Raw genomic sequence first — 10,734 nt, forward strand, 5'->3', positions numbered from 1 at the left:
AGAAGTGGAATATCAAAAAAGCTTAGGTACCGGAAGATTTTTGGACTTATAGAGGCTGACAAGGGTACAGCTCTGTGTGATTTGGGCGAAATACAGTTAGATTACGTTGTAGTTTTAAGGGTACATAGCCAGAACAACGGGAGAAACAGACTGATTTTTTTCAGGAGCAGCACTGAATTGGCTGCTTCTCAAACCTTCATTAAAACTGGAAAAAATGGAAAAATTGTAAATGAAAACTCACAACGTCTTACTTGATAAGTTATCGAGTGGCACAGGCAGGTAAAGCCACCATCCCTGAAAAGCCTCATAAAACCGTGTGTTAACGATATAGTATCTTTATTGCTTGACAAAAATAGCAGTAAAACGTATGTGCCTTCATCAAACAATACTTAGATCGAGGGATTGCAGCAGCAGTCATTGAGCACTCCACAGGCTTGCTTTAGTTGTGAAACAAAATGCCACTCTCTTTTAAGAAAGTTTTGGAGGAGTCTGTTCAAATTATTATTTTTTTGTTGAAGTGTGAGGAGTGGTCGAGCATGCAGTATTTTAGAAAGAAAACTTTTTTCATTTTTTTGCCGACCTTTATTCTGGTCATCTTCAGGCTCTGGGTAAATTGTAAAAAATACAATACAGATGTAAATATAAATTTTGAACCAAGTATTTCATTCTCACATAAAGTGTGGTGCTATTTTTGTGGTGTCATATTTGTGTGAAATTGTGAAACATGAATTTGTGTTCGGCTGTTTTTATATGATTGTGACAGAGCGAGGGACGCGGTGAAGCTTGGAAATTTTCTTTGATCATAGACACAGCTGTTGATAAACTAGAGGTCAGGGCGATTTAATACGGAAGTCAATATAATTTAGGAAAAAACTGAAAGAAGTGGAATATCTAAAACGCTTAAGTACCGCGACAGCTACCAGCTACTTAGAGTTTTGGACTTATAGAGGCTGACTGGGGTACAGCTCTGTGTGATTTGGGCGAAGTGTACATAGCCAGAACTCCGGGAGAAACAGACTGATTTTTTCATGAGGAAGTGCACCGAATTGGCTGCTCCTCAAACCTTCATTAAAACTCATGGAAAAAATGGAAAAATTGTTAATGAAAACTACCTAACGTCTTACATGATAAGTTATCGAGTGGCACAGGTAGGTAAAGCTCATACCATCGCTGAAAAGCCTCATAAAACCGTGTGTTAACGATATAATATATTGATTGCTTGACAAAAAAGCAGTAAAACGTATGTGCCTTTATCAAACAATACTGTCAAAAGACGGATCCTTGATTTATCAAATGATGTGAAAGCATCGCTAGTTTCTCGCATCCAACACGGTTCATTTCTTTTCAAATCGACGAAGTATTTCATCCTCACACAAAGTGTGGTGTTATTCTTCTGGTATCACAATCGTGTGAAATTGTGAAAGATGAATTTGTGTTCTGCTGTTTTTACATTTTCCAATATTTCCAGAAGTTAGCTGCTTTATGTTTTTTGTTTGGATTAAAATTGTGAAAGATTTGGTGAAGTCTGTATTTTTTTTACATAATATTAAACAGCTATTGAAGACCAATTGAATAAAAAAAAAATTGAAAAATTAAACGGGATCACGATTCGCGAAGTTACGTTAATTAAGGCAACGAGAGCAGTGGTTAGGGATGGTTAGAGAAATATTGTGGGAATTGGAAAATTATATGTTTGAAATAATGAGCGATGCTGCTTCTGTAATGATGCCAAATAGATTGAGGCATTTTTTTTATTTAGTGATGAGTTGAAAAGCAGAAATAAAAGCACCAAAAAACTATTGGACGAACTTACCACAGCCTAAAAATGGTGATTTTAATATCAAGAAGGAAATATTGGAAAATTTACAAGAAATGCTGATTGACATGAGGATCAGGAAAGTACTACTTGTTTACAATTTAAGCATGGAGATTTTTTTGTGTAGCTTATTAATTAATCCCAACATACCAAGTTTGACACTGATTCAATTGAGTAGTTTCAGAGTGAACAATTCTCAAATCTTGAAGGCTTATTTGAAGCAATACCTTAATTTTTTTTGGGATGACACCCTGGTCAATAGGAAAAATAAATTTTTATGGAATTAATTATGAAAAATACGCATTTTTATTTATTTGCTTGAGTGCGGGTTGATTACTTGAAAGAATTTTAACGAGGTCTCATTCACCATTCCGTGAAGATCGAACAATTTCCGAATGAATTGAAAAGGTTGATGACTTAGGGCATAAAACAAAAGTCCTCCCCCAAATAATGAATAGCACAGACAATTATGAATTTTCTTTTTTCAGTTCCGCCTCTTTTAATGATTAAAAAAAAAGGTATACTGGCGAGTTTGGCCGATATTAGTCCGAGAAGTCGGGCGTTGAATAAATGGGGAATCAATTCTCAAACGTGTTTCATGAGGCGTGGGGTTCCTTGATAAGAAACTTGGATTTATTCAACACTTTTATGTAGCCGTGGTTACCGAGGAGCCACCTGATAGTCGACTCTGCGTAAACATTGAATATAGATAAAGGAAGATTTATAGAAAGGGAGGGATGCTTACATTGGTTGTCGGATTTATGCTCTATCATTTTTCTTGTTCCTCCTCCCCTTGACACAACCACGAACCGTTTTACTTTTTTTTCGCATTTGGATATCCTCGTTAACAGAATAACGAGCGAACAGATTAACAACACAACCATCTCACCTCAAATTCAAAGAAGTACCATTCAAAAGGGACTGCACATATAATAATAGGCAATATAATAAAGCTTGACTAAATATACACTTATTTTCCTAGAACTTCCATGATTAATATAATCAAATTGGGACCGCTTAGCCTGGCGTTTTAAACCTTTCAAACACAGCAATTCGAAAATAATGAGCTGGCTCTTTGCTGACCTTCAAATTAATCGTCAAGCACCATTATCAATGTTAAATCCGTCTTGATTAAAAAAAAGTTTCAACATCAACATCAATTTTAACTTGAATTATGACTGATTAAAAAGAAGTCTCGACGTAATTTAATTTTGTTCTTTTCACCGCATTTTCCGTAACGCGCCCTTCAAGAACTATTATTTCAAAAGATCTAACAGAAACTTCCCGTTGAGCCTAAATTCACCTACAAACTTATTTATTTATGTGTGTAAGTAGTGTCTTTTCATTGTTAAAATTTTGAGTTTCATCCAGCATAATCATAAGTCTATATCCAATGGGAGATTTCCATTCCTTTGTACACAACATGTACCACACACCATATTTTTGATGGTTTGAACTCCTCATATAGAAGGATTGTTTTGTCAGCAGTGCGACAACTCCTTTATATGAAGCAACTTATCTATCAAACTATCTATCTATCCTGGGACCTTGTGGGTTTTTATAAATTAAAAGACGGAAAATAAATTGACAGGGTGCTGAAGACAACTTTTCAAACGAGGAAAAATTCTAAAGGTGGGGTTGAGATGGGAAGTTAGTGTCCGAGGGGATCGAGGTCACGATAGCTCAAGTGGTAGAACAGCGGCGTATCTAGCGGAAGATCGTGGGTTCGAATCCCGCTCGTGCAATTGACTTTTTTATCTCAACTAAAAACCTTAATTAATTTTCAAACGAACTTTTTCCTACTTCCCTCATGGTGATGAAGATTTATGTTTTGGCCTTATCAAAGATTATTTTAAATTTGGCTCAACCATTCGATAAAATTGGGCATGACGATCTAATATTTAAGATAAGAAATTTATTCCAGACATGGGGGAGGTGCTCTAAGCCAAAAACTGGGGTTTAAACCGCAAAATGTCTCTATGGCTATACACCTGCGTCTTAAGACCAATGTTACATATGGGTCGGTGGACCAAGACTCTGCAGGCCAAAGCAATCAGGTTTGCTCAGTGACACCCAAAGACAAGCTTGTCTCAGTGTCACTGGAGCCATGAGCACAATGCCAACTGCCACCGTGGAAGTGTTCAACGTCCCACCATTTCATATTTTATACAAGGAGAAGCCAGAGCCGCAGCTCACCGGCTGGCAATGGACAGCCATATCCAAGGCCACGTAAATAAATATTGAAAACAGCGGGAGGAGATACTGACAGATGACATATTAGGTTGCCAATCGATGCCACTACTCCAAAATACAATTTTACTAAGTACAAGGTACTGATACCGGAACACCGCTAAAGGCAAACTCCTACTCGTACACTGACGGCTCCAAAACTGACAAGGGTACGGGAGCTGGAGTCTTCGGGATGAATCCAAAGAGCGAACTGACGGTAAACCTAGGCAAATATGCCACAGTTTTCCAGTCTAAAATCATAGCGATTGGACAATGCGCCAGAGAAATAAAAAGATTAGGAATACATTCCCGGAAGATAGCCATCTTCTCTGACAGTCAGGCAGCACTATAAAGGCCCTAGCCTCATGCGAGGTGAAGGCAAAGAGTGTTTGGAAATTCATGGAGGCTCTGACGGAAGTCAGTGACTCGAATTACCTGACCCTGGCATGGGTTCCTAGGCACTCGGGGAATAGAGGCAACGAACAGGTTGACATGTTGGTCAAAGACGGCATCCAACACGGTTAGGTCCTGAAGCCTACTGTGGCCTAGCATCGTGCCACAAAAGAGGATACATCTTAAAATGGATCCTTAATGAATTCGAACCCTGGTGGAACAATACCACCAAAGAAATTATTGAAAGGCAACCGCAACCGAACCAGGATTCTGGTTGGACCCCTGTGTCGAATCTTTTGGGCTCGATTGTACTCTTCGTCTTTTATACCACTACTCGACAACTTACTGTAAAATCTCTCTGGTGTAAGTGGTAGTTTAGTTTCTTACAGTTCATCCCAATATTTGATATATTCATAAGGAAATATCTCTTTTTTAGTCATACAGCGTAAACATTTGAAGAAAGGTTATGAATACTAGTGGGCAAAACAGGGGATGTGTCTACGAATCTTAAGATGTACTATTATTTAGCTGTTTAGAGAAAGAAACTTATTTTTCTCTATTGAGAATAAGGTTTATATTTGTATCATCACAACATAATTCTTTAATTAGAAAATGACTGTCATAACCGCTTAAACTATGTATGGAAACTGGAAGGAATGACGGGTTTCTGAAACGGATGTTACATTGATTGTGGGCGGCACCTCTGTACGCTCCATAAATGGTTATGATCCTTGACCTTTATGTCACCGGGGCTAAAAGGTTGACGGTAAATAAAACAAATTTTGGTTTGGTGAAATTCCATGAACTTCATTGAAATTTAAATTCTTGAATTTCTATATCTGTAAATGGATTCGTAGGTACAGCTTGTAAACCGTTGAAACCTTTCCAGCTCTTCGTTCCAGAGAAGAGCTGCGTTTTTACCGCTATAAAAATAAGGAATTTCAAAAGTAGTAAGCGTAAACTTTTTTTTAAAATTCGGGTTGGTTCAATACATATACAGCAAAGCTCATGGGAATATCGATGTATAAATTTTTCTATGCCATTGTAACAATAATCAAAATATGAAAAACATGTTTTACAAACTAATTTTTTATTGTTTCTTTTTGACACCTGTTTGCTAATTGCTCAAAATTTTGTATATAACAATAATGATATTTATCATTGTCTTCTTTTAGCAATAAAACATCTCTATGGTCATTCTTCGTCCGTAACGGTTATAGGGAAAATTTCATGGTTTTTATTTACGCCAAATATATATCGTACCAAATATTGAATGAAATTTCGTTTTTTTCTGGTAAATTTTGGAATTTCGTTTAAAGGGGTGGGTAACGAAAGATCTGAAAGGTCATAATTATGATACAAATTGGAGTATTTACTGACCCACTGGGGACTTTTTAAAATTAATTTGGTTAATATGTCATATATAAAACACCTGTTACCCGTATTTTAATATTGATACACGATTTCTTGTTTGCTATTAATTTTTTTAGTCTCAGCCCGTCTACTTGTTTTAGTGACCCCCCTCTTTTACAATTGCGATTCTTTGTATATTTTTTATGTCTGAACCGATAAATATTTCCTCGTTTAACGTATTGAACGCAGTATCAATTTCTTCACTAATACTATTCTTCATTGTACAATCCAATGACATTTCAGCCTTTTTTTTAACAAGAGTATTTCAAGTACGAGATTATATGAACCCTCGGGGGTGCCGATGTTTTTGAAGAAAAGCCCACTTGTAATTATGGGTTCGAATGGAGGGTCGCTGGATTCGAACCCGGGACCTTTACTTACAATGATGAGCGCCTTGTCAACGCCTAAACCGTTGCGGCCACCGACGCCCCTACGTTTGACGTATTGAACGCAGCATCAATTTCTTCGCCAATATTATTCTTCATTGTATAATCCAATGATATTTCAGCCTTTATGGGGCTGTAATCATACTATCTACCTTTGCCAGTAGTTCGTTGCACATGTTTCAGCAATTCGTCAAGTAGCACGAAGTGCCCAGAATCACCTATCCCAAGACCATTCTTTTTCTCATTAATAAGAATGACTCACAATTGGTTAAATGTAAATAAAAGTTCAAACAAAAAGTTCAATTTGAAGAGTTTTTTACCTGATTTACACACTCATTGACTTGTGAACATGTCACTAATGGAAAGAACGAATGTTTTTCGTGTGATATACCAGGTGAGCCTTTTTTTAAATAGGGGTTGAATTTTGGTCGTAAATCTAGTCGGTTTGGTGCTACCCTGCTCAGATTACGCCGTAGTGCGTTAAGTATGTTCCATTTAGCAGTGTGTCGTCAGGGATTGGCACCGGCCTCTAGTTTATCAAGAGCACGGCTGAGTGAGCCCCATTGTCTAGGCCGGCTCCCCTTCTTTCGCCACCACTTATTTATCATGGCTACAATAGAGTCCCAACAATTAGATATAACTTTTTTGTTTCATTTCCCGCCGCCCTTTGTGTTAATCCTGCTAACTCAAACTGTACATATCGGTCTACAAAAGCCGGCCGACAGCTATATTTAAACAAAAAATGCATCATTGGAGCTTTTGTACTTTTCCCCTCACTTTCTACCTCTCGCTGATAACGTAAATTTATGTCCTTGGGGGCAAAAGGGGAGAGATGACACAGTAACAGCGTTACTTGTAACCCCCATGTACCTTAATGCGGTATTGTTACAACTTTGATTCGGGATCCCTTTTCTAATTACAACGACTTCTAATGAACTAGATAACTGTTAAATAACCGCACAATCTATATTTACATTTTATCTTATAATTACGTTGTTATATCTTATCGATGCATAAACATTATTAGTCTACTTTTGACGACTCTGAAATTAGTTGTACGGGAGATTCTTAGCACCCTGTTTCATTTAAGGAACGCCCTTACACGAGGCCGTCTAAATTTGCAGCCATGATCATAACGAAATCCCAGAAAATCCCAAAAATGTAGTAAATATCGACAATCAGGTTAATAATTCACGTCCTTATTAGACTTAAATTAAACTAGAAGACCAAATCACAATTTGGTTTTCGCAACGCACTAGGAACCGCAGACTTTGCATTCAAGTACGGATGTCAACATCCGGTATTTCTATTAAATTCGAAAAGGCTTTCGATAAAATTCAACATAGGAAATGATAGAAAATCTTAAAAATACACAAATGGAAGTTAAGTAATCACTCGAAGAAGACTTAAAAAAAAGAAGAAACTTTATTGTCAAATTCACTAGTTTTCGTGGTCCGTTTGACCAATTAATATCTTTCAATTAATTAAGGTTTTTACTTGAGATAAAAAAGTCAGTGTCACGAGCGGGATTCGAACCCACGATCTTCGGCTAGATCCGCCGCTGCTATACCACTTGAGCTACCGTGGTTTCGACCGTTTACTCGGTGTACAATCGTTAATAAAAATGTTTCTATATGAGGCCGCGATTTGCTTACAATTGGAATAAAAGGGGAGTCGAAATGGGAAGTTAGTGGCATGGGCGATCGAAGTCACGGTAGCTCAAGTGGTAGAGCAGCGGCGAATTTAGCCGAAAGTCGTGTGTTCGAATCCCGTCCGAGACACAAATTTTTCATTTTGAAAAAATGGTGTATAATTAATTGAGTAATCAAAACTATTTGCGCCAAAGGTAAAGCTCATGGTTATCAATAAGTTACAATTAATTAAGGTTTTTAGTCGAGATAAAAAAGTCAATGGCACGAGCAGGATTCGAACCCACGATCTTCGGCTAGATACGCCGCTGCTCTACCACTTGAGCTATCGTGACCTCGATCCACTCGGACACCAACTTCCCATCTCAACCGCACCTTTTGAGTTTTCTCTCCTTTTTGCCATTTTTCAAATTCTCGGCGACAAATGAAATGGCCACGTAGAGCTTTAGTGAAGTATACTTTATTTTAATTCATTAAATTCACTAATTTCGTGGTCCGCTTGACCAATTAATATATTACAATTAATTAAGGTTTTTAGTTGAGATAAAAAGTGGTAGAGCAGCGGCGTATCTAGCCGAACATCGTGGGTTCGAATCCCTCTCGTGCCATTGACTTTTTTATCTCAACTAAAAACCTTAATTAATTGGTCAAGCGGACCACGAAATTAGTGGAGTTATCAATAAGACACATCACGGGCATAGAAATCAAAATAGATGATGTCACCTTACAGAGGGTCCAAAAGATGACATACTCTAAATAAATAAAAGCAAGGATAGAAAAGGCAAGGATGGTATTTGCTAAAATGAAAAGGGTATTATGCAGTTAATCTGGGATTAAGGATAAGGATTAGTGAAAGGCTACGTCTTCTCAACTTTGCTAATAGTGTTGAAGTTTGGACATTAGCAGAAGCCTCTGTAAAAAAGCTTGAGGCATACGAATATCAACATAAAATAATTTTCGAATAAAGCCTAATACCATATTTTTACAGTTCCTAATAAATAAATCGTTATACTGATATACGTAAGTACGTGAGTTTAACCCATGCTAAGCAGACTTCAATTTCTCTCGATTGTTCCAGCAAGCCGGATTATTGTTTCGATGATCCTGCAAAAATGATAAGCAGATTCACCGGCTGTGCAAGCAGTATTGGTTGCTGATTTCGATGAAACGTTTTTCTTAATCCAGAGAAGCGCATCTCCGCTTGACTGTTATTGCACCGTCGTGATGGTTTTTACTGAGTGTACTGCAGAACAATTCATCGGATTAACGCAACATAGGCATATCCAACAAACCATATTCTATCATTGGGCATGTAATTTCTTCTTTTTTATATATTTCATATTTTAGTTGGATTTATCAGATTCCAAAAAAGTTGCTACGTTGTATGCTAGACAAGATTGTTGTATCTTTCAGTAAATGTTTCATGGAACACAACCAAATCATTAATTTTTTCATTGAGCAAATCACTAGCAATGATATCGTTCTAGCTCTCTGATTTTTACTCCGCTTAATTTTTTTATATTGCTTTGATTTCTTAAATATTTGAGTGTAAAAGGACAGAACCAGAAATAAAAGATTCTCAGGCCAGTCGTTGGTCGAACAAGACACCCAAAATTTGCAGGTCTATCACAACTAATAAAATCCTTTTTATAATGTATAAATTAAGAAATATTGTCTTCTTTCTGTGTTATGACTTAGACCAGATTGGAACCCTCACCAAGACTTGCAAAATCACTGCTGCAACTGGAGAGGGCTAAACTCAGAGGAGTGATAGGACTACTAACCGGTCACTGGCATCTGAGAAAACATCGACACAACAGGGCATATACAACGACGATCCCATCTGCAGATTATGTAATGAGGAGGAGGATACAGTCATCCATATCATCTTCGAATGCGAAGCAACAGCTCAATGGAGATTCAACCTAACATACGAAAAACTTTGGAAATGAAATGGTAGTAGCGACAGTCAATGATCTGATATTTCTAAGGAGAAGGATAGAGTCCCCTGCACTGAACTAAGGAACTAGGAAGGTACTATAAGCCAGAAGGCTGCAGTGCCTGGGGAGTACAAACCCTGCTTCTTAGTAACCTTATCACCATACCATACCATGCCATAGACCAGATTCGAAAAAAATTGTAGCTAGAAAAAAAAAAGCTAGTATAATAATTTTAACCAAATGTGTAGTATTTAGTTACCGTTAATTAATGCTTATTTATATATAAATCGAAAGGTACGGTCTGGTGTGATGTAGGTTGTAGAAAAACATTTTCTTTATAGTGCCAACAACGTTTCGATCTATATTGAGATCATCTTCAGAGCCTAGGATTTACAAACATTTATTATATCAAAAAATGGTATTCCGATGATTTGATCAATTTTCTACCAAACCATTCAAATTAATTTTTTTTAAATAAAAACTAATGAATTTTTGATCTCGGTTAATTTGGTTTATATTAAAAGAAGTATGTTGTAATTAATATAACGACAATAATACATGTAGTTTGAAATAAAACCATGCGTGTCCGGTTCTTTTTTTTCGATTGTACTCGATCATACCCGACGAAAATCTGGACAGTGGGGATGGCAGAGCGCAGAGTAGGGTTGCGTTGCATAGCATCGGGCAGATGTGCACGGGGGTAATACAATGTTATTGAAAAATGGACTTGGGATTTGTGCCAGGTAGCATCGGGTAGCATCGCATGGCGTTGCTCGGGTGTGTTCCCGGCTTAAAAGTAATTCGTGGATTATAACCCTAGCCCTTCTAGGAAACGATGCTTTACCTAACCCAATTCAGGCCATTTCTCGGCAGGTAAATATAAATTTTTGTATACAGCGAAAAAACCT

Source organism: Cimex lectularius, unplaced genomic scaffold, assembly GCF_000648675.2.
Source record: "Cimex lectularius strain Harlan isolate CLEC.00 unplaced genomic scaffold, Clec_2.1 scaffold90, whole genome shotgun sequence".
Lineage (NCBI taxonomy): Eukaryota > Metazoa > Arthropoda > Insecta > Hemiptera > Cimicidae > Cimex > Cimex lectularius.